This window comes from Lissotriton vulgaris, chromosome 4_1, assembly GCF_964263255.1.
Source record: "Lissotriton vulgaris chromosome 4_1, aLisVul1.2, whole genome shotgun sequence".
In the NCBI taxonomy this organism is placed as follows: Eukaryota; Metazoa; Chordata; class Amphibia; order Caudata; family Salamandridae; genus Lissotriton; species Lissotriton vulgaris.
Genome location: NC_141691.1, coordinates 890,692,881 through 890,719,391, shown reverse-complemented (window position 1 = coordinate 890,719,391; position 26,511 = coordinate 890,692,881).

The window sequence follows — 26,511 nt, the reverse complement described above, 5'->3', positions numbered from 1 at the left end:
CGCCGGCCACATTTCGGCTCCTACGGTCAATGATAGTCGGATTCCTCTGGGGCTCGGGCCGCCGAAGAGTGGCCCTTAAAACCCTGATGAGGCCGAAAGCCGAAGGTGGGCTCGCGGTGCCGGACTTTGAGAAATACTATCTGGCGGCGCAGCTCCAGACCCTCACCCAGGAGATTGCCAGGGAATTCCGAGGCCCGGAGGACAGGAGAGGTATGGGGATGGCCAGGCATGTTCTCTCCTTCATAGCTCTACGCCAACGTTTGGCCTTGCAGGACCTGACACTGGAGGAGAAGACCATTCGCCTGTGTTGGAACCGAGCCCACGCCCGGGGCCAATTGCGAACACCGTATGCGCCTGAAATACCTTTAGGGATGTTGACGGCCTTGCCCCATGGCGGTGATTGGTCACGGTTGGCGGACTGGGAGGACGCGGGGCTGCAGTTGGTGGGGGATCTTTATGAGGCTGGGGTGCTCTTGCCCTTTCAGGAGCTTATTGACCGCTTCGAGATTCCCCGCGGAGACTTCCTATTGCACTCGGCCCTGGTCCGAGCGATCCAGGCGCACTGGAAAGGCGGACAGGAGGAACCTCCTACGTCTCCGGTGTGCCAATACGTCATGATGTCTGCGGGCACGGTGAAGGCGGTCACTTGCCTCTACGGTAGACTGATCAATGAAGGGCTGACCCCCCTTACGACCTTGAGAGCCCGTTGGGAGGCAGACATAGGCAAGGAGATCCCGGAGACGACCTGGTCTCAACTCGTGCGGCGGGCTTGGAAGGGGACGCGCCACGCCCGTTTTCAGTTGGTCCACTATTATGTACTCCATCTGGCATACTTGACCCCGGCGAAAATCCAACAGTACTTCGCCACGGGCTCGGCGACCTGCCCCAGATGCCCGGCGCCGGAGGCAGACCTCCTCCATATGTTGTGGGCCTGCCCGGGATTGTCCTCCTACTGGGTGGAAGTGGGGAAGACCCTGACGGAGGTGACGGGGAGACCCCTATCGGTCGATGCGGCGGTGGGACTCTTGCATTGGTTTCCACATACCCCCAAAAACAAAATCTCCAGTAAATTCATTGATTTGGGGCTTCTCCTGGCTAAACGAGAGGTGACCAGGAACTGGAAGGCACGAGCTGGTCCGACTGGGAGCAGGTGGCACAGCGAACTCTTGAAGTGGGCGGCGGGAGAAAGCACGCTGAGATACCAACTAGCTGGGAGACAACATAACGAAAAGGCACAGGAGGCAGCGCTGGAATGGGAGACACTAGTGCAGGCCCTCAGGGACTATTGCGCCCCCAGCGACTCTGATAGCGAGAGTGCGGCGCGCCCCGAGTCCCGATAGGCGATTGCGATTTCTGTCTCTGATACTCTCCTCTTGGGTCCTCTCATGAATCCTACTGCGGCTGCTACCATACACTGATGGCGGGGTTGGGTTGGGGAGGGATTACTTTGGAATTTAGTGTTTTGTGGGAGGGATTTTCTTTTGGGTTTTATGGGCTTGTTTAGAAAAGCAGATGACGGACAGTGGATTATCCGGACCAGCTTTGCTTTCCTGCTGAGCCCCCACTGGATTTTGTCGCCTGACCTTTGGGCTGTGGGCTGAATGATTGTATATGAAAACATGCTGCGGGGGGTAGGTGGGATGCAGTTCATTGATTTTATTGGATTTATAATGCTGGTCGCATATGTAACATTTTGCTAATTCCTGCAATAAAAATATATTTCAAAAAAAAAAAAATGATATCCCTAACATCTCTGCATGAGTCCTGTACTCAACTTCTGACCATAGAGAGTTCTCCAGGTCATTGCCCAACAAACATTCTACTGGGAGATCAGCACTAACCACAACTCTTTTTAGGCCAGTTACCCCTCCCCAGGAGAAGTTAACAAGTGCCACACTATGTGTAGTAGTGACATTGCTGGCATTGGTCACCAGGTAATTATCACCTGGCATGTATTGTCCAGGGTCCACAAAGTTAGGTGTCACCATAGTGACACTGGCACATGTGTCCCTGTAAGCTTGAGCCACTTTATTGTTGATCAAAGGCGTCTGTCTGTATTTGCCCAGATTACTGGGACTTATGTCAGGGGTCAAATCTATGCCCCCTTCACAAATCAGAACAGCCTGTGTAAGGGTTCTGACTAGGTCAGAATCTCCTTCAGTTCCCAAAGTGATACCCACTACCCCCTTGGTTTGTGGACCAGCACTACTAGCTGTACTAGTGGGTGCAGTTGCCTTAGGGGCTGCAGTGCTGGGGGCTCCACCCTTTTTACACTCACTTGTCCAGTGAGAGGTGTTTTTACAAGTTTTACACCGGATTTTCTTCTGACCTTCTTTCTTCTTCTTCTTGGAAGTTTGGGACCCACCATCTGTCTCAGTTTGGGGCCCTGTTGAAGACTTCTGGTCTTTAGATTTCTGTTCCCCACCCTTCTGGTCTGTTTTCTTCTGGTCACCACCCTGGTTCTGGTTCTGGTTCTTTTGCTTAACTCTGGTTCTTACCCATTTATCTGCCCTCTTTCCCAATTCTTGGGGAGAGGTCAAATCTGAGTCAACCAAATGTTGATGCAACTGCTGGTTCTGACAATTATTTAAAATTTGTTCTCTCATCAGCAAATTATACAATCCTTCATAGTCTGTAACCTTGCTTCCCAGTAACCATCCCTCCAGAGCCTTAGTGGCACACTCAACAAATTCAGACCAGTCCTGAGTCTGTGTCTTCTGGGTATCTCTGAACATTAACCTGTACTGTTCAGTGGTTAAGCCTAACCCATCAATCAGAGCACTCTTCAGGACCAGGTAGTTTCTAGAATCCCCATCACTAACTGTGAGGAGTCTGTCTCGGCCTCTACCTTCAAAGGAGAGCCACAAGATTGCTGCCCACTGCTCCTGGGGGATCTGCTGCACTCTGCAGGCTCTCTCCATTGCAGTAATCCATTTATGGATATCATCCCCAGCTTTGTAGGGGGGCACAATCTTACTCAGGTTTCTGTTATCAAAAGACCTGTCTTTATCCTTGTGGATATTGCTGCCACCAGTGGGTTCTATTACCCCACTCTCTCTAGGCTGTCTTGCTCTAGCAAGTCTCTCTTGGACCAGGGCAACCTCTAGTTCTCTCTTCTGTATCCTAAGCTCAGCCTCTCTCATTTTGGCCTCATGTTCCCTTCTCTGAGGGCTAGCCATCTCCCTTCTGGAGTGACCATGAGAGCCTCTAGAGACATGGGAGGTATTGGATTCACCTGAGTGATTCCTCCTCCTCCTATGCCCCTGGTTAAGTCCATTTGGGTGGCTGGGCAAGGTCAGCCTTGATTCAGTCCCAAACACACTTAAGTTAGCCTGGTTCAGCCTACTGACCAGCACCTGACTATCTCTGTCATCATCTGACTCACTGCTTTCCACCCCCTCCTCTTCTTCCTCTTCCTCTTCCTCCTCATCTACCTGAGGAGCTCCAGTGGTGGAGGCTTCCTCATCTACCAGGATGATAGTGGCAGGGGTGTCTACAGTGTCATCCTCTGAAGGATGGCCTCCTTCAGCATTCCCTGTGGGGTTTGCTTTAGAGGTCTTTAGAGTCTCAGACCGATCCAAGAGCTCTCTTAGGTGGTCTGTAGTAGGGGAAGGCCCTGTCTTCAGACTCCTTAAGGCACAAAGCTGCCTTAGTTCCTTAAAGGAAAAAATAGCAAATTTGGATGGTGCCCTTGGAGGGTCACTCTCAACAGAGCCATTCCCAGTGGAACCCTCTGCTCCAGACATTGCTCTAGTGTGGGTGGATGTGTTGCAATCTACCTACACTGGTGTTTACCTACTAAACCTATCTAGTAGTTGTAGCTAGGGTGTGCTACTCCCTTTGCTCTACAACAACTAAGTTCAGTAGAACTTAAGTATACCAGTCTTGTTTTATATGTACCTAGCAGGTACCTGTATGATCTTTCAAATGATAATATCAAAGATTGTAATGGTAAAACAACAGCAAGCTCAGATCCCAATCTGCTGCTCACCAATGTGAGAAGTTGGCCTGGTATATAATGCTCACTAATTCTTAGTGATCACTTTGTACCATGCCAAGCAACCCTTATGATGATGGTTGTAATTCAACCTTGTAGACCAGTTATCCTAGTGGTAACGTGGACAAAGCAGTCTTAGGCTAAACTCTGAAAGGCATGTGAAGCCAGCTGTTATACCATACACAACCCCCTTGAATACCAAATGAAAGGGACACCACACAGATATATATTGAAAATATATATTGATTTATTAACTATAAAATCCCCTGGACTCTTTATGAGCACAGAAGCACAAGCGTTAAATCACAAGACAGTTTAAAATACACAAAAGTTGCACAATATGGATGAGCCCTAGGGGCCACCTAAACCATATACTAAGAAAATGGTATAAGAGATACCAATAGGAAAGGGAACAGGCCTAGGGCCTTGGGAATCGCTGGAGCTATTCGAGACTAGCAATGATTAAGTCGGGAAAGGCCCACGGGACTCGGGTGCAGTGTTCAAAGTGCACGCACTTTCCAATGCAAAGTCTATGGTGCGTAAAAAGTACAAAGTTAGAAAGTTAGGAACTTTCCGAGTGACCTATGGAGCTGAAACTTAAGACACAGGCCCTTGAGATGTGTACCAGTGCAGGAGCACCGGCGGAGCTGAGTTACCTCACCCACAGGAAGCGGGTGCACAGGGTCGAAGTAGTGTCGGGTTGCGTCACGCTGGTCGATGGTGCTTGGAGCTGAAGATGCCGCAGGCGGCTCGAGGTGAAGAGTTACGGTGGATCCAAGGGTGGATCTGTAGTTGTGAAGACCTGAAAGCAGAGGGGACAGTGTTCAAAGTCACTAGCCAGTGACTACCGTGGAACCAGATTGGAACCAGGCGATGTCGGGTGCAAACAGGCGTTGTCGGGTAGCTTCTCTCTGCAGCCACGTGGACACCCGGGGTCGAGAACGTCCAGGAGTCGGTCACGAGCTGTCCCACGCAGGCTTCTCGCTGTTGGCGGTGTCGGCGACCTGATCGGAGCAAACAGGCCTTGGCAAATGCAAGTCACGCAGAAGTTGAAAGATGCTTTACACTCGGACCAGAAAATCAGAGCGTGTGCTCCTTTTTACAGGAGCTTGGGTAGGTCTGGAGCAACCAGACCTGCTGTGTAAATCGTCGGTTTCGTCACCAAGATGGCCGCTGACCACGTGGCTAGTGGCCGGGATGGCGCGTCGAGTGGCACAATGCAAAAGGGCCCCACGCAGATCGTGGAGATGCTGGAGGGCTGATCTTCGGTGCAAGGGCTGCTCGGTGGTGGGGGTTCTTAGTCCCCAAAGCACAATGTCAAGGATGCCTCAGAAGCTGCGCAGTCAGCTTTTCAAGTGTCTTCCAAGAGGTCCGGTCCCACGTCACTCGGTGCCTCCACGGGTCCCTTCTTTGCAGGGACTGTGGATCGGGCTCTGAGAGGTCTGGGAGTCTGGTTCTTGTCGGGCTCTGGGCTCGGGCTCCGGCGGGAGGTGGCGGCAAAGCAGACGTTGAGTTGCTGGTCGGTACCTGTGTTCACAGGGTGGCCACTCCTAGGCCACAAGGGAGATTCTTCTTCAGTCTTCTGAGCAGCAGAATGTCGAAGTCCAGTCGTCTTCTTAGTTTTAAGTTGATTCAGGATGATCTGCTGTGCAATGGCACTGCTCCCACTCTTATTCCCAATCTGAGGGGTGGATCACCTACTAGGTCCCTCCTCTGGGAGGAACCAGGAAGGGGGGCGGTTACACTCCCTTTCCTTTGTCCAGTTCCGCGCCAAGCCTGGGTCTGGAAAGTCCCAGGACCGGTTTGGACTGGCCTATGCACGGGGACACCTTGTGTGCCCCGGGCATGTCTGATTCTATTCAGCCCTGTCCTACCCAATACACAAAACCCTGTCTGGGGTGGTGCTCGCACCTCCCAAGGCAGGAAACCCTTTGTCCAGGCCACCATCTGCCGAATTTCGGTCAGCAGCAGGAGGCCAGACTCGTGTCTGTGGTGGCAGCATCCATTTTGTGATGCTGAGGCTCTGGTTAACTTTAACCGGGGTTTAAGGCTACACACATGTCGTGTCCCTCTAGAAGGGTGGAATGCTATCCCCGTCGCCAGAACTGGCGAGGGGATAGTATTCCAATTCGTATGACACCTTACTCGACATGTTTTGATAAAGCCAAACCAAGGATAGCATTTAACCGCGAGGATTATAATGCACTTAAGAGTATATGGTATGGCAATATCCCGGAACAGCTTAGGGAGTGGTTCCCGACAGCTGCAGACAGGCTCAGCTCATGCTAGAGCACCATCTCACATATTTCCGAGCACTCTGCCTCCAGGATTGATGAGGCCTTCCATAGGAGTGGCTGATAGGAACATATGTGTCCAGTTTAGGGTTAGGCACAGGCATACTGTACCTAAGCAAGAGGTGATTACACCAACTTACCCCAGCTGAGTGATCAGCCAGTTGTGTCAAATATGGAGGCCAGGCCAGGGGTGGCATAATACATGCTGCAGCCCCTGGTAGGCCTTGGATACACCTATGCCCTGGGTACCTAGGGTACACTACTACAGGGGCTCATAAGGTGAACCAGTTCCAATTCGTAATGCACCTAAAGTGCATTGGCAGTAATTTAGAGAGAGAACAGCAGGCTGTGGGTCTGATTAGCAGGCCCACAGCCACATTAAGTCAGAAACCAGTGAAGCAAAACACAAAAATTTGGGGTGACCATAGGATAGCAGACCCTACTCTCCTACACTCATCACCTGAATGGACATAATTTGCTACAAATGACCAAGAGAGTGAACTTTGGTATTTGGAGGATGAGAGTGTAATTCCAGTTGAACCTCAGTGAACTAAAGACTAGGGGTTGAACTATGTTTTTATTTTGCGTTGCCACTGAAGAGACTGACACAATTTATCAGTGCTATTCTCTTTAAACTGAACTTGTATATGTTCATTCACTAAAGACAATCGAATAGATTTTGTTAAAAAGAATTAAAAAAGATTCTCTAGCCCGAGGCTGCAGAAGGAGTGGGTGTCATTTAGAAGAAGACGGAGTGGGGTTAAGAAAGACTCACAAAGACTTAAAATAATTTCATCATTCGATTTATGGACTTTGTTTTTGCATTCTGCATAAGGAGAAATGTACAAAGAACCCTGCTTACTGAATATTCTGCTCAACGGTCTGATTCTATAGAAGTCATGGAAACTAATAACCACAGTAGAAGTAGGATTATATGATCAGGTGTATTGATAGCTGTAACTATAGGACTAATTGCTTTACTTTTAGGACTATATTCACCCACATTTCCCAATTCATTTGAGATTTGATCTAGAACTACCCCTAGAGCCCCAATCTCTACTGACAATAACTTACACATATTTGATTTTAAAGACAATGCATGTAGATTTGTCAAGAGGAGCTTTTTCCTCAAACTCTTAATGTAAGTCGCTTTATGAGTACATTGACACTATACATGTAAAGGACTGCTACGTTTGTACACAGTTACCTGAATCATTTGCAGAATATACCACTACCATCACATTGCCCTTACATATAATGTTTATGTATTCTATTCATCAGCCTTTTGTATGGAAAAAATCATTTCAAGTATTATATTTCATGCTTTAGTACTTTCTGAAGTCTCTTTAGTCAAACATATGAATCTTCACCCCAAAGCCAAAAAGACGGAAACAGCTGATAGTTTCTTTAAACCAGTCTAACTTTAGATATTGCTTATGCCGATACAAACAATTTAACTTGTATCCTAACTGAGATTAACAATGTTTTTCTAGATTAGTTAGAAGACAGAAGAAGATCTATGGATGCTCATTGGAAAACAGGGTGGGATCAGAGGTATGGAAGCAAATGGACTAAGGAGGAATTACATCATCAAAAGTCTGGAGTTATACCTGCACCAAGTTTAGATTGGAAGTGTTAGAGCGAAAGTACTGAGTATTCTAATTAAGACAGTACCACTGAAAATGACAATGACATTTAAATGTGCACCTTACATGTGTGTAAAAAAACAATATTGAAAATGAGTTCAGTTGAACCATCCAGCACTGTAAAAGTGTGCTTGGTTAGTTATAGAATGGTAGAATCAATAAACATAGTGATTTTGAGATTATTTAGTAACTGTCTATCTAATATTTCTAACAAAGATTTTGTGAAGAAGAAACAAGAAAACTTAACATTTCTTAAGAGTAACATATATTGGTGCAAAACTGTTATGCTACACGTTAGGGCTTTTGAAACTTTTATTATAGATGTCTAATATTATATAGTTTCTAGATTTATGAAAATAATTTTAGTCAAATGATTTAAATAAATCTTTTACACTTTTCTTCTTTTGAGAATGTAGTAGTGGGCCATAATCACAGTTGCACATGTATATGTATTATTCACTAACAAATATTATAGAATGATAATATATTATATATTTGAGTAATCTTATAATGCTTTTTAGCATAAACCAGGAGTTTTACTCTAATTGAAGTATGAGTTTTTAAAAGACATTTGAATTTACTTTTCTCTTTAGGCTGTGTTTTTTCATGGCCTGATGCAATGAACTATCACAAGTTTTCCACTGTTGCTTATTTGTTCGGATCATGCCACATTCCCTAAAGAACAAACCGGACACTTTTCCATACTACTCCTTTGAGTGGATTTCATGTGAACCTAATCTTTTGACCCCATCCATGGATAGCAACAATGTTAATTCTTTTTGCTGACAAACCTGAAGGGATGCAATGTAGTCTTCTATCTCATGAATTACACAGGGAAACAATCTGGAGTCTCAATTTAGAGCTGCTAAATGGAAGAGTGATCACATGAGATCACTCCACAGTGGACTGACAACAACGTCATGATGACAAATATGTACTATAAAGACTATTGGATTTAGGAGGAGTCACCTCCCATTATCTTCACTCTCTCTCCCTTACCTGTTTTGGCTTCCTGAGGACTCTGTTGACAAAGCTCTTGAGAACTGTGACAGTTGCCATCGTTCCATCTCCTCCGTGACCCTATCCTGCTTGTCGAACTATCTTGTATTTGCCTTTTCCTCATGCTTATGAACTTATCTGCAGGACTATTTGGAGCTGTCTGGTGAGAGACTAGACTTTCTGATTAAATGCTCCATTCCCCTTTGTCTATACTTATGGACTTTCCCCTTCCCCGAGCAGTCTTTAACTTGAATCTTGTTGTGCTATTTGAGATATTTTAATTGAACCATCCTGTTGGAAACTAACCTTTGCATTCTAACATTTAATTTGACTAAATGTTTTGGATTTTTGCTGCACGCATTAGTATGCATGACAGAATTGCTAAAAATGTTACTTGCATTAATTTTGAATCTCTAATACAATAAATAATTTATCTAAAGCTTTGCTGTGAGTGATTTTTTGAGATTTCATGTTCTTTCTGAGAAACTGTGCTTGGGAGTTGTCTACTATTCAATGGCCCTCATTGTGTAGATCAGCAGTGAATTATTCTAGATTTTCACTCCTTGCAAGGATAAAGAAAGGTCCATCAGAGGACCAATGCATCTGTGGTAAAGTATGGTAAATAGATTTGAAATGTTGCACTCCTATGGGTCCAGTGCTAGACAACAGCCTAAAAAAGTGCTTCCACTGCCGCAGAAGCACAAAGGAAAGTTGTGTGTATGAAAAGTAAAATCTGCAGTTAGCACCAGAAATATGGGAAGGAGTGATTGTGGTCCCATTTTTTAATGTAAAAGGAATTGGCCATTATTTATTGGAGGACAAAACCCCGTTGTTCCTGCAGATTATTTTTTTTCAGTGATCAAGCATATTTAAATTACCCTGAGGTTGGTATGGCACTTGTTACTTGGCATTATTCTTCCAGAAGATGTATCATGCTGAGCATTTAGATGATCCCCTATGGAGTTCACATAAGCAATCCAGAAGAAGCAGTAGTGGTGCTGAAATCGCAGGAGATATATTTGGTGCATTTATTCCTTCTGTTGTACAAGGAGTAGTTCCGAATGATATGTAGATTAGAACGTTGTCCACCATAGTTGATAAGGTATCTACTAGTACTGTTAGCTGTGGACTCTGAAATGACATCTATTAGGTCCATGCTAATGCAGAATCACCTTGCATTAGACATCCTTCTCGTGAAGGAGGAAGGAGTCTACAAGATGTTGAAGATTCAGCAATACTGCACCTATATACATGACAAGAGTGAAGAGGTGAAGAAATACATTAAGAGTCTAACAGAATTAAATGGAGATATAATGGAGTTAGAAGATACAGTTGCTTGGGAAGCCATTGGAAATGGTTTTGCTGCAGTGGGCAATTGATTTGGAAACCTTGTAAGTGAAACATTTGGCTCCATTTTTAAACCCCTTGTGATTATAATCCTTTGTGTAGTATGCCTGTTTGTCGCCTTTAAGGGGTAAAAATGGATGAAAGAAATAGAAAGGTACGGGAAAGAAGGGGAATATGGAGGAAAAGAAAGGATGTGAACCAATAGGAGAGTCAATATAGAGTTTATGATTAAATTAAGTGCCTGGAAAATTCTAAATAGAAAATGACGAAAACGTCAGGGTTTTGATTTGATCTAATCTGCTAAGATTCATGTGTTGATTGTGATGGCTAACATCACCATATGCGGGGGGGAATGGAGCTGTGTGATTTAGACTCCACCCTTACATGTCACAGAGATGCAATTATATACGTACACCTGACATTATATCCACTGTGTGCTTTAACTTTCTTAACATGTGTGAAACATTTAAAAGCATTATTGAAATGCGTTCAAAGTCGAAACTAAAGCTCTATACATGTGTGCGAACTAATGGTCAGTTTAAACTTGAAGAGATGTATTCTTTACTCACGTTTTACACTTACACTTCAAACTATATTTGCATATGTAAACATATATTCTTTTGCTCACGTTTTGCAGCTATTGTTTAGTCACACATGTGCATGTATTACATATATTTGAATTCATATTAAATGTTAATTTAACTTAGCTAAATATATTTAGGTTGAGGTCTATGATTTCGCTTTGCCAGCATGTTTTCTCTTTCCTTGCATGTTTATTATCATGATGTAAGTTAGCTAGAAAAAAGTTTATTGTTTGTATTAGACAGCTGATAGAGAAGACTCAGGGAAAGTTGGCAGTGAACGTGGAGAAACAATGGCCGAAAGAGGCCTTCTATTTATCATGTACCAGGATGGAAAGTAGGTCACGTTCAGAACCAAAGTTTTAGTTCAATGCGATGTGAAACTGAAGCCATGTTGCAGATGCACTCCAGTAGTTTTGATTGGTCCCTGGTAGTGTGAAGGAGATAAGAGCGATTCTGACTCTCTTGTTACTTTTAAATTGGAGTTCTCACAGCTAACGGTAAAGCAGATTCCATTTTAGATGCAGGAAGGTATTCTGCTTGCCGTGTTCTTGCAAGTGTGAAGTTTAATAGTAAGCAATTATTTCCTTTTGTTTTCAGACTTTAACTGAATTCTGATCATGTTGAAACCCTCTTTTTCTTCTGTGCTCTGACCCTTGATAGATGACCCTATATTTGATTCATGTTTAAGAGAGAGAAAAAAAGTTTCTTTATGACACACCTGTTTGCTTTAATCTGTGTTTATACAATTGTGATTATTGCAATTCAGTATGCCATCCTATTGAACCTTAACCTACTGAGATATTACAGCTTACCTATTGTATTGCTGTATTATTGAACTTATTCTTGGTTTGCATACATACTGGATTGATTGGCAGACCAAAATAAACTCTTTAACTATATTCAGCAGTTCCTGGTCCTTATTGTGGAGTCACATTGGCTTCACAAATTAGAAAAGTACTGTTGATGTTTTCTCCCGTCCAGTTCTTCATGTCAGCAAACAAAGGTCCATATGACCAATGGGGAAAAATCTTTGATGACTTGATTAAGAGTTTACGTTTTAGGGCCCAGTGCTCCATCACAATAAAAGCTCTATTTTTTCTTCAAAGACGTTAAAGAGACATTGAAAATGATACCACTACATCAATATATTTCTACATAACAAATATATATTTGTTTACAGAATACTGTTTGAAAAATAATACAAGGAAAGCAATGAAAAAAAATGCACACTTGTATAAGGAAAATTACCAATGCAACCACTAGTTATTAATTTGTTTTTAAAAACATATTTGCGCATATTGCACACAATGCCTACAAAACAATACCTAGAGAAGCAAAAATGGAAATTGTACAAAAGAGAGAGGAGAAACAAAAGAATTGAACAGAGAGATGGAGGACGCCACCTGAACAACAATAGTGCTAGTAAAGCTATCCTAATGTTTCTACATACCCTTACCTTAGTAGTAAAAAAGTTAACAGTAATCAATTGACAAAGCAACATTAACCCTTTCTATGCTGATGACGGAACCGCTCCGTCATCAGCTGCGGTGGCGCTGTGCTGGTGACGGAGCGGTTCCGTCATGGCCCTGCCGCCGCGCCTGCGCGGCGGTAATTTCGCGCCTGCGCAGGCGCGTTCTATTGAGCGGGCGGGGCCATGAGGGAACCGCTCCGTCATGAGCACAGCCCAACCGCGGCTAATGACGGAGCGGTTCCGGCATCAGCATGCGGCCAACGAGCGGCTGCCCCGCCCACTTAGCGCTGCGGCGGAATAGCCGCCGCAGCGATGTGGCTATCAGTTAGCTATTCCAAGAAAGAAAAGACAAGATGAGAAATATAGCTGCAAAGCATCATAAAACCAGTCCTCAAAATCTGTTTAAAACTCATCCTTTTATAAGGAATAAAAACAGCTAAACTCATTCAGAAACAATGGCCCCGATTACGATTCTGGTCAGATGCGCATCTGACCAACATCGTCTCAGAATAGGAATCAAAATGTTTCCATTGCGGCTTGTGCTACGGTGGGAAAAGGGCCGCAGCACAAGCCGCATTGGAAAAATAGATGTTTTCAAACATGCATGCACCATGTGTCAGGCACCATGTGGTGCCTCGCACACGGGGTATGGATGTTTGGGGGTCACCGCAGGTACCCCCAAAGTTTCCTGACTGCCTTTCAATTGCAGTCGGACCGTCATTGAAAGGCTGTACGAAAGGTACATCATAAACACTGAGGCGGTGCCCGGGTAGGCACATCCTTATTGTAGGGTATTACATTCCGACCGATAGTCAGTAGGCTCCTTGAGCCCGCCGGAAGCGTATCATAATGTGGAGGTTGAAATGCGGCATGGAATAACAACAAGCGAGAGAGGGAGAAAAATGGAGTCGATCTTGGTCCCTCTAAGCTATAAATAACAACGAAAGAGTGAGGCCAATCAGAGAAGGAGAGAGCCAGCAAGAGGAATAACTCTTGTTTAAAAGAACCCTCACTCACCAACCTAGTTGGTGACATGCTCATCATGGTGTTCCCACCAGAGAGTCTGATTGCCTCTCTGGTGTGCTACGCCGTCTGACTACAGCGGAGCAGGTGTTTTTGTGTGTGGCATGAGCGCAATAGTGATAAAATGGGAAGTAAAAGATACCTTGGTTTAATGCCTAAGAATGTTTAATGGTGGAAAACCAGTATCAATAAAAGCAAATGCGTTGGATATTTAATGTCTGGCTAAATTGACCGGATACATCCTATTAAAAAAAGTGCAAAAATTGGTCAACATGTTTCTGCTTCAAAATGCTATTGGCGAAGCATTCATCAGGACCAGCCCACCATGGCGGTATACGTACGCTAAGGTGCACCCTGACCTGTGGGGGAAATGAACTGAACCAACTCACGGTTATCTGTTCGTGGCTTCAGGATTTCCGAAAGCCAAAAGATGGTCCATCTTCGGGGTCCACGGAAGGCAACTGGCAGGTTTATCGTGGGCACGTGTCTTTGATGAATGTTTGACTATAAGTCACCGCCCCCCACCGGGACCCATGTCATGAAGTTTTTCATTACTTCACATGTTATCGGCTTTCAGAAATACTGAAGGCACGAACAGATAACCGTGAGTTGGTTTGGTTCATTTCCCCCACAGGTCAGGGTGCGCCTTAGTGTGCGCATACCGCCGTGGTGGGCTGGTCCTGATGAATGCACCGCCAATAGCATTTTGAAGCAGAAACATGTTGACCAATTTTTGTGGTGTAAAAAGGGCCAGGGGGTGTGTTTGCACACTTGAAATATCAGGCCCGCCCCCTCCCTGCATTACTGTGCAAACGCACCCCCTGGCGCATTGTGAATTGGGGGATTAAGTCAACTTGAATCTTGAGGGTCCCTGGGGCCCAAATAGCCCACCATGTACCTCCAGTAGTCGCCACAGAGCTGTGTTGCAGAGTGGTGTTAAAAGATGCCATGGTTTTGGACCACTTCTCTGCAATGCAGCTCCCTGGCGCATACTGGAGGTAACTGGTGTGCTAGTTGGCCCCCAGGGACCCTCAGTATTCAAGGGGAATTACTACCCTAATTTACACTGTGCCAGAGGGAGCAGAGTGCTGCAGGGAGGGGGCAGGTCCTCCGGCGTGATGACAGCTTTTTTTTGCTGTTTCTCAGAAGGGGGGCTGTGTGGCCCCCCTTCCTTTCCTTTTATTGGGGCATTGGGGACCACATCCCCCAGGACCTGACCCCTATTTTAGAGAAAAAAAACAGGAAGAGGGCGGCGTGGCACCCTCTCCCGAGGCCAATTTTGGCCCCGGGGACCCCATCCCTCAGGGAATGGCCATACATTTATTTTAATTTTTTTTGTATTTTTTAAGGAGGGAGCTGCATGGCCCCCTCCTGAGGCCTCAATTAGCTCGGGACTCCAGGGGGCTGCGTGGACCACTTCCGGGCCACTTCTGGCCTAGGGACCCCATCCCTAGGGGCCTGGCCTCTTGGAGGGACTGTAGGAGGAGCCACAAAGCCTAGCAATCAAATTAGAAGGGATCACTTGCCTGCTTTAACTTGGGTTTGCAGGTAGCGTACTTCTGTCCCAATTAAAAACCCTCATGCACGTGTCTGATGTTAAGCGAAAGCGGTATATCTTGATTCTCCGCCCCTTAGACCTGTGTGTGCATAATCATTGGGTTGGTGGTTATGCAACCTCCACCAGGAGGAAAACACTTTGGTTACAGCAGTAGTGATTAGTGATAGGGAAGTGCAGTGCTGTGAAAAATTAAAAAGGCTCGTATACCCTGTATTTCAAATTTTAATCAAGCAGGGTGCGAGACTGTATTTAAAATTAAAGGTGTGTGTATTGAGACAATTGAGGAATCTCACACACTGGTATTTATTGTTCTAAAAAGGTCGACATGTTTCAGCCCCAAAGCCCCCACGGTCCTGCCAGCTCCCCGCCTCCTGCGGGAGCCAGCATTGCTTTTCCATAAGGGGAGCTGCTGACATGCAGCTCCCGTTGCGAAAAAGTAATCTGCTTTGCTTCATTGAAGCGAGAGCAGGTTTCCCTGCACTCACTTCAATGAAGCAAATCGTAGGTTGCAATGACAGGGCAGGAGCTGCACGGCCCCAGCCCTGTCATTGCAAACAGCAGTGTCTCGGGGTGGGCACCCCGGGACACTGCAGGAGCCGGTCCTGGGGGTGGTGGTCCCCAGGTCCATCTAGGGCTCCAGGAGGGGGGCCGCGCGGCCCCCATCCCTTTGTTAACATAGCCCCAGGGAGGTGGTGGGCCCCGGGGCTGGGGGGCTGCTACGGACCCCCGAATTTAAATATGTGCCCTGGGAGGTGGTTGTCCCCGAGGCATGTGGGGGGCTCTTGCCCCCCACACATCTATTTTATCAGGAACTACTGAACGGATTTACACCATTTAAAAAAAAAGGGCGCTTTCTGAACCAAGAGCTATCTTTTTGCCAAAGTTGGTGTATTCCGTTCAGCAGTCCGGCTTGTAGACTGTTCCAATTTTTCCTATGGAAATTAACATGGGGTAACGCGTTCTGGGACCCCCCTTTTTTCTCTGCCACCGCTTGACCAATCACCCCAATTTCAAGACAGGAGCTGACCTGAGCGGGTCATTAGTTTTGAAACTTTCACAAAGATTTGTCAAACGATGCCAAAGATATTGGCAAAAGAAAAAACACTTTTTGAATAGAAACAAGATCCTAACTATAACTACCTACTGGCGACGGCCAGTGATATCATTTGAGATCTTATCAGTGATGTCACTGACCATGTCATGAATGATGTAATATGTGACGTCATCAGCAGTGCATGGTGGGGGCGTGAGTTATAGTTAGCTGAACTAACTATAACGGGGGAATTTCTATGGTTTTGTACGAGTGAAATGTCCAACTAACTATAACGATCCTGAAACCTATGTTTTTTTCTTTGAATTTCAATGGCTTTTTAAATGCTAATTTCTAACTATGCCTACAAAGGTAGGACATGCAAAGAAAGAGAAAGAAAAGCGCAGAAAGAAGCACCACAAATGCAGAAAGAGGCAACAAAAGTCCACAAAGACAAAGAAAAGTGCAGGAAGAAGCAAGAGATGTGCAGAAAGAACCAACAGAGGAGCAGAAAGTCCTCCTGTGCCCCCAAAATTTGCTGACGGGTACTGGTGCTAACTGACTCTGACTAACCAGGTCTAGAGCCAGTGGTATGCTAAAAACACTTAGAATACAGTGAAAACACCTACATACACTAGGGAAGTTAGTTAGTGCCTGGGTCATTGAATGAGTACATGGGTACTGACGGGATGATTAGAGTACTGCAAGGAGTGTGCATGGTAAATTTATAAGTGCTTGGGTTTTGGCAGATTGATTGGAAAAGTACATGATGCTTGCTGGGTGATTGCAGGAGTGCATGGGTAGTGACATGGTGATGGCTGTCTGGACTGCATGGGCACTGCTCAGGGTATTGTAGCAGTGCATGAGTTAGTGCATGGATCATTGATTGAGTGCATGGGTAGTGACTGGATGATTAGAGTGCTGCAAGGAGAGTGCATGGTGAATTTATAAGTGCTTGGGTTTTGGCTGAGTAATTGCATAAGTACACACATGTCACATCAGGCCCACCCCCTCCCTTCACCACTGTGCAAACGCACCCCCTGGCAGGTTTTAATTTCGGAGATTAATTACCCTTGAATTCTGATGGTCCCTGGGGGCCAACTAGCCCATCAGGTACCTCCAGTAAGCAGCACAGAGCTGCGTTGCAGAGAGCTGGTCCGAGGCCACGCCCCTTTTTACACTTCTCTGCAACGCAGCTCTGTGGCGGTTACTGGATGTACCTGGTGGGCTAGTTGGCCCCCAGGGACCCTCAGGATTCAAAGGGACTTAATTCCCCACCTTAAAATGTGCCACAGGGCGCGTTTGCACACTTGTCACATCAGGCCATGCCCCCTCCCTTCATCACTGTGCAAACGCACCCCCTGGTGCATTGTAAATTTGGGGATTAGTCCCCTTGAGTCCTGAGGGCCCCTGGGGGCCAACTAGCCCACCAGCTACCTCCAGAAAGTGCCACAGAGCTGCGTTGGAGAGTGGTGTAAAAAGGGCGCATGGCCTTGGACCACCTCTCTGCAACGCAGCTCCCTGACGCTTACTGGAGGTACTGGTGGGCTAGTTGGCCCCCTGGGAACCTCAGGATTCAAGGGAACCTAATCCCTGTACTCAAAATGCGCCACAGGGTGCGTTTGCATACTTGTCACATCAGGCCACGCCCCTCCCTGCACCACTGTGCGAACGCGCCCGCTGGCGCTTTGTAAATTGGGGGATTATTAATAAACAAGCATTGGAGGCGCTAACCGCCGCTCGAAGAACAACAACTATAATATATCGCCAGGCCACCTTATTTATAGCGCTGGTAACTTTGCCTCCATCTTTGGTCATTTAGCTGAGATGTCCCCCCTACCCTCCTGCAGCATTTATGCCCCGTCCTTATTAAATTCTTATATTATAACTAGATGGAAATGGCAGGTAGGTGAACACAAGGCTTTGCTGCAGCTTAGTGGGTTGTGCCGCAGTACAGAGCTAAGCTTTCAGAGGTGAAATGCCTCCCTGTTTGCCCCCATCTATTTCTCGCCGATATTTGTATTTTGCAGAACATCTTGGGGCATATTATCAAGGGATTTATCTCAGCTTTTTTGGCTTTAAAAGCCAAGAAAGCAGAGATAAAATTATCTCCCTATCAGCAACAGGGTGCTAACACGCAAATTTGCATGTTAGCACCCTTTTTCTCTACCCTTCCCCTTGCATCTCTAATGAAATGAAAAGGGGGCGTTCCAGAGAAAAATAATAGGAGAAATGTTGTTAAGCGACATTTCTCCTATTATCAAGGATTTCGCTAACCCTGTTAGTGATAAAAAAAGCAGTGCTAACCGCGGTTAGCACTGCTTTTTTTACACCTGGTATTTTCCTGACTTAGCCATGATATCCTATGGAAGGTGGATATCATGGCTAAGTTTGTGAGCCCCTATCATCAAGCTAACGCCAGACTTCGAGAGATTATCGTTGGTTTTCCAGCGATAATCTCTCAATTGGCAGTTAGCGTGAGGATTTTTATCACTTCTGAGATAAACCTTGCTAATAGCAAGTTGTCTCTGCGATAATTTCCGGCGATGCTTAGCGTTAAAAAATTCGTTGCTAAGCATCGTTAGCGATAAATATCGCTATACGTTGGTAAAATGCCCCCTTGTGTGCCTGTGTCTCGGTGTGCACATTTCAACAACAATTTTTAAAGAAAGGTTGCCACAATCGAGTTATTTAGATAATACAAAAACTCAGATTCGTGAGGTGTACTCTAAACCATGCTGATTCAAACGATAAAGCCCCTGGTAATTTTATCGGTGCCATGGGGCAGCACTATTCATAGAGCACCAGGTGCAGTGGCACCAGTCCCAGAGGGTATGAGGGGCCAATATACCTAAATTATGGTTGTCTTTTATTGGCGAACCAAGATGTGGAGGGGGCATTTCCATTGCTTGCATTTATTTTCGTGAGCCCGTGCTGAGTCACTGGAGCCACTTTGCAAAGTGCCTTTTTCCCCATATGTGCACTACTCCTATTCTCCCAGGCTGTGCCAGCCTGGAGGCGCTATTGTGGGGGTCTGCCCCTGTACCCTTTTCTTGTGCTCAGTGTACTATGGTCAAATGTCTTTCCTTACCAAGTGCACTCCGGAGCCTATTCCCAGAGTCTCATCTCTCAGCCAGGGTCAGACTGGTCCAGGACCACCTGGCAGTGCCGGTTAGACGGGTGCTATATGACAGTATGTGGGCCGGGAGACACTCTGGCCTGGCATGCAGGAACCAGCTAAAATTGTTAGAAAATCGGAGAGTCAAATCGGATGGTAATTTCCAAACTCCCCTGCTATTTCACTACAAATTTCTTCTACCGTCAGCAGGCCAAGTGAGGATGCGAAAAAATCGAGACCCGCAGAGTTACCCTCTACTTTTCATCCTTATAGCCAGGCAACTAACTCCTGTTACTGGTAACATCAAGATTACCCAAGGACTCTTAAGGAGACCTCACATAAGGGAACCTCCTAATCAGTGTTATGAACAGATGTTTTAGCAGTATTAGTAAGTATATATTGCGCTTTTGTCGTTATTAAGCACTGTAAATAGCGGCTGTTACTTTTAACCAATGTAATATTACTACATTACCATCCCGAATCAGCCAGGATTCGAACATGTAACTTGAAAATCACTGAATGTTGCAGCAGAGAGCGTTCAAATCACAGATCCCTCATGCCAGCATGTGTGGCTGTTTTCGCGTTAAGAAACAATTTGGACGGTAAGAGAACTGCAAACAAAGAAGCTATAACAAAATGAGCATGAGACAAAGCACTTGCAAATGTCCTCCATAGCCTCCTATTAGCTTCACTGACTCCTGTGCAGTATAAAGGAGAGATTCCAAACAAAAAAGGCATGTAGGAGATCATGTCTTTTGCTTTCTCGCCCTAAGTGTGCCAGGTATGCCCTTGCCCACTTAAGGGCTCACTGTGCCACTGGAATCAAGCTATCCTGGCTGATATTGGGTGAAACCCTGAAACTGGTTCTAGGATTCTTGTTTCCGGTCCAGGGAGGACCTGGCTTGGAAGTTTGGGCTGGACTGTTCCCATGAGGCACAGGGTCAAGACTTGATTTGCATATGACCAGGTCTAAACTGAGGTGGCATGGTGAGCAAAAGAATGATGAATTTAACCCAGATCTCTTGACTAGCGGTGAATGTTTTGATTTGTTCCGGGTCGCCTATGGCAGCGCAGCGACTAAGCTGATCTCAGGTGTTCTCAGCAGCGGCCTCACGCAGGGGGGCACGAACCGGCAGGGTGGGTTCCCGCTTTGGATTTTAAAAGTATAAATAGGCGGGGCGGGAACCCGCCTATTAAATAAGCCAAAACCACGGCTCTTTGTGGGGAGACTGGATGTATTTTCTCTCAATGCGAGGCACAAGATGGCTGCCAAAACTTCCTGGTTCAAAGCGTTGGCAGCTAATTAGAGCCAAGCTTGTGCTCAGGGGTTAGGCTCCGCCCAGATATATATATATATATATATATATATATATATATATATATATATATATATATATATATATATATATATATATATATATATATATATATATATATATATATTTTTTTTTTTTTTTTCTTTAATATCTCGAAAACTACTGAATGGCTTTACACCATTTGAAAAAAAAGTTGCTTTTTGAACCAAGCACTACCTTTTTGCCAAATTTGGTGTACTTCCGTTCAGCGGTTCAGGCTGTAGCCTTGCCTAAAGTTTCCTATGGGAAATTGATTTTTTGACTCTTATTTGTTGAATTTGAATTTCTCAGTAACTACTCAATGGATTTACACCATTTTTAAAAAAAAAGTAGCTTTCTGAACTAAGAGCTACCTTTCTGCCAAACTTGGTGTAATTCCGTTCAGCAGTTCGGGCTGTAGCCTGTTTCAAAATTTCCTATGGAAATTAACACATGAAAAACACTTTTTGGGACCCCCCTTTTTTCTTCGCCTCCGCTTGAAGAATCACCCCCAAACTTTCAGGATATGAGCTGAGTTGGATAGACCTTTTTTTGGAGAATTTCACAAAGATTCGTTAAACGACACCAAAGATATTAGCAAATCAAAAAACGCTTTTTCAATAGAAACAAGGTCCTAACTATAACTACCTACTGGCGACCGCCAGTAGGTAATATATATATATATATACATATATATTTTTATCTCGGTGCGGATGGCACTGTGCTAATTCTACGTTTATAGACTATGATAGAAAAGCAGGCATTTGAGGTGAGCAAATTTAGAGTGTAGCTGGTGTTGAGAGTGCTCTATCCAGGAGCTGATTTCCTCCTAAACTTGAGAAGTATCCAGAGTTCCCTGCTTTTTGTTTGCATAATGTATGCATCACTCTATGCCTGAAAGGGTTATGTTTTGACTTATACTGGGTGGTCCCTTGTGTCTGGACAAAGTTATACCTCTCTGAAGAGCTCTAATGAGAGCGATACACGTGTTAGGGGTTGCTTTTATTCATTTCAGGTTGGCTTGGACGGTATTTTGCCAACTCAAAGCTGTAATACTGTTCCTGGAGTGGTAAAAGGCTTTGGCCATTTTACAGCTCAGCATGGATAGCACTATGCTAATCCTATGCTTAAAGACTTTGCTGTAGAACTGGTACAAGGCTTTGTCCCTTTCGAGCTCAGTGTCGATGCACTGTGCTAATTCTACGCTTATAGACTTTGATAGAAAGCAGAGTGCTCTATACAGGAGATGCTTTCCACCTAAACTTGAGTACTACCCAGAGTTCTCTGCTTCTTTTTCGCATATACATATATGACAAATCCGGAACGAGCCAGCCAATGCACAGTAAAACTGTCCTTAGCCGAGGAACTTGGGGGCAGATTATCAAGAACGGAGTTAAGATTATCGCTGCTTTAGCAGCAGGAAACTGCAGCTAAAGCGGCGATAATGGGCTTGATATTATGCCGTAGAGAATTCCAATAGAAGCCCATGTTCACAACAGAACATGGGCTTCTATGGGAATTCACAAGTGCATATTATCAAGCCTATTATCGCCACTTTAGCGGCAGCTTCCTGCCGCTAAACCGGCGATAATTTTAGCGCAGTTTTTTGATAATATGCCCTAATGTTTTTTACCTCAGGGCAGAAGAGAAACACTACGCCTGAGAAACAGAAAACCAGGCAAAAATGTAATAGAGAAGAAGGGAAAGGAGAAAAGAAAGCTGAAAACGTAAGAAACAAGAAAGCAGTGAGCGGGCTTTGGAAACGCAAGTAATACAAAATCAACAACAACAAGACAACAACTTGGCGGAAATGTATCTAAATGCAGCAGAACAACAACTTCTTGCTCTTGGATTGTCTTTCTGTCCCGAGAGCAATGTTCACACCGTACAAACAAGAACTGACATCTTCAAATTTATACGCAAACTCAAGTTGAAAAAATGCCATCTATTTCAGAGAACTCAACAAAATGCCAACACAGAGCAGGAATGAGCTACTGTTTCAAATACAATGAATTTGACAATGGGGGACCAATTTTTGCTCCAAGATCTCCATGACTTGCAAAACGAAAACATCAGTCAAATTAGTGGTTAGGAGGAAAATATACAAACAAGTATCCAGAGTGCACCACTTCAAGAAACATTTGCAAGACCATATACCCATTTTAGAAATGCATCTAAGTTGAATTCAATCATTTCTTGTGATTCTCTGAACATTTATAATTAACAGTTGGTGGCTCAAATAAAGAAACTGAATTTTAATCTCTAAAAAGGAAGACCCAAATATTCGAACAGGAGTGGAGATATCATCAACTGATTGCTCAATTACAAAACGAGAAGCAAGTTGTGGTCAGGAACTCAGACAAAGGAGGAAAAATTAACATCTGGCCATTGAAAGACTATATGGATGAGGTTCTATCCCAACTTAATGACGTTGAGTGTTATAGAAGAAGTTTGATGCAAGCAGTCAGTTCTATACCAAAATTATTGCGTGGAAGAGTGCTGATTACATATTCTAGAGGAATATAAATTCTTGAAAAAGGAACATCCAGTTATTTTTTTTATTTATTTATTTATTGTCCTCATACGCTGTTAAGCAATTCCAGAGATATTCAATATCCACTGTGGCCCCCTAGCTGATTTGCACCACTGCAAACCCTCTGGTCTAAATGGGAAGCGCTTTACACAGAGCTACTTGATTTCAGTCTGTCCCACTCTAATAACTGGGTGGCCTTCGGGACTAACCCAAGTAGTTAAGTATTTCCAGGTATAGGCTTAATCATTGGACATGGTTCTCTATTGATTATAAATTATCCAGCCACGTCTTACATGCTATCCAGAACTGCTTCCTCTTTCCACTGTCATTTGTCTCCCTGGCTGTATCCAGTTTAACTACATATTTAATAGCATTTACCCAATCTAAAAAGGTAGGGGGTACAGATTTAATCCAACACTTACAAATTTCTCTCCAAGCTACTATAATAAGGTATAAACACAACTTATTTGTATCCAAGGCTAATATCTCATAATTTGGAAGTAAACCAAAAAATATCAATAAGATGCTCACCTCTTTTTCAAAACCAAATATTTCCGTCAGACCTCTAGTAACTGAACTCCAAAAAAGATTTAACACTGGGCAGCTTATAAACATGTGCTCGTCATCTGCTTTACCCAACAAGCATTTTGGGCAGCAAGGAACTGCACCTTTCGCAAACTTGGAAAGCTTGTATGGTGACCAATACACTCTGTGGAGACAGAAAATGTGATTTCTTCTTAAATTGGCAAAATATACAGTAGAATATAATAGGTCATAAGATACTTGCCGTAATGTTTCTGTACTGTAACCTGGCAAGCATTCTCCACACAACTGTGTTGGAAGGGTAAAATCTTCACCTGCCATTTCGATCAGAAGCCAATATAAATTTGCCACTTCTTTCTTGTGCCTTTGATTCTTATTTAAAGTTGATTCCATCTCATTTGTTTTGCCGACTGCAAAACCACTTGATTGTGACCAGCTTTTTATTTGGATGTACTTGAATTTGGAAAGTTGCTGATTCGTTGTTTCCTTAAGAACTTCCCATGGTAACACACTACCTTCTAGTATGAGTTGAGTCCATAAATTGATCCCCGTTGCTTTAAGTGGTACCCTAATACATCTATGGTCCATTCAGGAGACCAAGGTGTGTCCCATATAGGGGCCATTGCGCTAAAATAACTTATCTTAAGACGAAGTCTTTTAAAATCTTTAAACGGACCTTCTTAAAAAAACGTGGATCTCCAAATTTATATAGAAAAGCTTGATCTCTACCCTTTACATCTTGCAACATTGTCTTTAACTTTTTACCTATATCAGAGCTATTTGGTTTCCACATAATTATTTTCCCTGCTTTTACTAGGAATACCCATGCATAAAATATCAGATCCGAAGCACATAAACCTCCCTTGTTTTTCCTCAGTCGTAGCTTTTTATACAAAATTCTAGTACCTTTAGAAGCCAAGATAAAGGAGTTCATTCTTCACCGAAATTTTCTTCATTCCAGATTCTTTAAATGCTACTGGTATGTTTTGAGAAAGAAAAAGAAATTTTGGAAGGAGCATCATTTTAACCAGGTTAATCCTACCAATTAAAGCAAAGGTAGATACGCCCAGTTTTTCAAAGATTCTGACAATTCTTTATCAGCTCTGTGTAAATTTGTGTCAATTAAATCATTGATATTTTGAGTGATCCTTATGCCCAGATATCTTATTTCTTTTTTTAAGGAATATTTAGTAGGCTGCACATCCACATTCCATGATATGCATTCAGTTTTGGACTGATTTATCTTGTATCCCGAGAACTTCCCAAACTGCTCAGTTATAGATACAGGGTATGGCCATTTCTAAATTAGATGTAAAAATCAGCATATCATATGCATATAGGGACACTTTTTTCCAATTTTTACACTTAAAAGGGAGTATGTGGTCCTGCCTTCTAATCTTCTCAGGGAGCGGTTCAATATACAAATTAAAAAGCAAGGGTGAAAGGGGGCATCCCTGCCTAGTCCCTCTTTGAATTGGGTTTGGGAAGGAGAGGTTACTATTTATTAATATTCTTGCAGTTGGAGTATGATAAATTGACAAAATTGCCCTACAATTTTTTTTTGCCCAAATTATGTTTATTTAGAATAAAATTTAAATAAGACCAACTAACCCAGTCGAACACTTTTGTGGCGTCAAGCGTAATAATAGCCATCGGGGATTTATATAGAGATGCCATATCTATAGCACTAATTAAATTATATGTTAAATCTTGAATGTATCTACCTCTCACAAATCCCTTTTGATCCTCATGTATTAGATCAGTTATGATCCCATTCATTCTCTCTGCTAAAATCTTAGTAAAAATGTTATAGTCCAAATTCAGCAAAGAGATCGGTCTATATGAATAACACTTTCAAGGCGACTTAGATGGTTTCAATATTAGTGCTACCAATGCCTCATCCCAAGAGGGTGTCAATCTTCCCCCTTTTTCAAAGATATGGGAAAATAAGCTGTCCATTACCGGTATAAGAACCTCTCCTAAATTGCTGTACACTTCTGCTGGGAGACCATCAGGCCCTGCCGCCTTTCCCTTTTTCCCTGAATCTATTGCCATTCTCATTTCAATTTGACTTATTGGTCTATTGAGATTATCAGACTTTACATCAGTGATTTTTTTGAAGGGAATATCCTCAAACCATGCTTCAATACTTTGGGCCTGTACTATTAGGTCCTCTCGATAAACTTTATAAAAATGGGCGAAAAAGGCTTCTTCAATTTCTTGCTGTGTTTTGCCTAATTTCCCAGTATTTTCACAAAATATTTCTTTTATGTTAGCTTTGGCATGATCGTTTTTAGTCTTCGATGCTAGAAGGCGGCCACAACCTTCTCCATATTCAAAATTGCCAACTTACTTGCTTCCCACCTTTTTTAAGTCTGGCATCTAGCAGGTCTACCAGCTCTAATCTAAGTGATTGTAAAGCATATTCCTGGGGGGTAGATTCATTTTTTAGATCCTGAATTTTGCGTACAATATCTCCTATTTCTGCCTTATATTTCTTTTGTTTAGTAATTTGGATGGCAGTTATCCTACCTCTCAAGAAGGCTTTGTAAGCATCCAACACTATTTCAATAAATGCAGTTTCCAAATTAGTCTGAAAATAACTTACTGTATCAGTTGGTAAACTGGTAATTACATCCTAATCTAACAAAATTACACGGTCTAGTGTCCATCTCTTGTTGATTAAATTACTTGGGAGTTTCAGAGATAATATGACTGGAACGTGATCTGAAAGATGACCCCCTAAATGTCTTATCTCCTTCACCCATACTCTCAACTCTATGCTAATGAGGAAAAAATCCAATCTGGATTTATGATTATACTTTTTATTATGAAAGGTGTATCCCCTCCTGATAGCCATCCTTGCCCTCCATATATCCATCCAGCCTTGATTTGTCATTGTATTTTTTAGCAACAATCTCATCTTATGATGCTGAGCTGATATACTATTTACCAACCTATCGAAAACAGGATCCAACACCAGGTTAAAATCACCAGCCAATATTAGGGGGTCCTGAAAAGGTAATAATTCCAC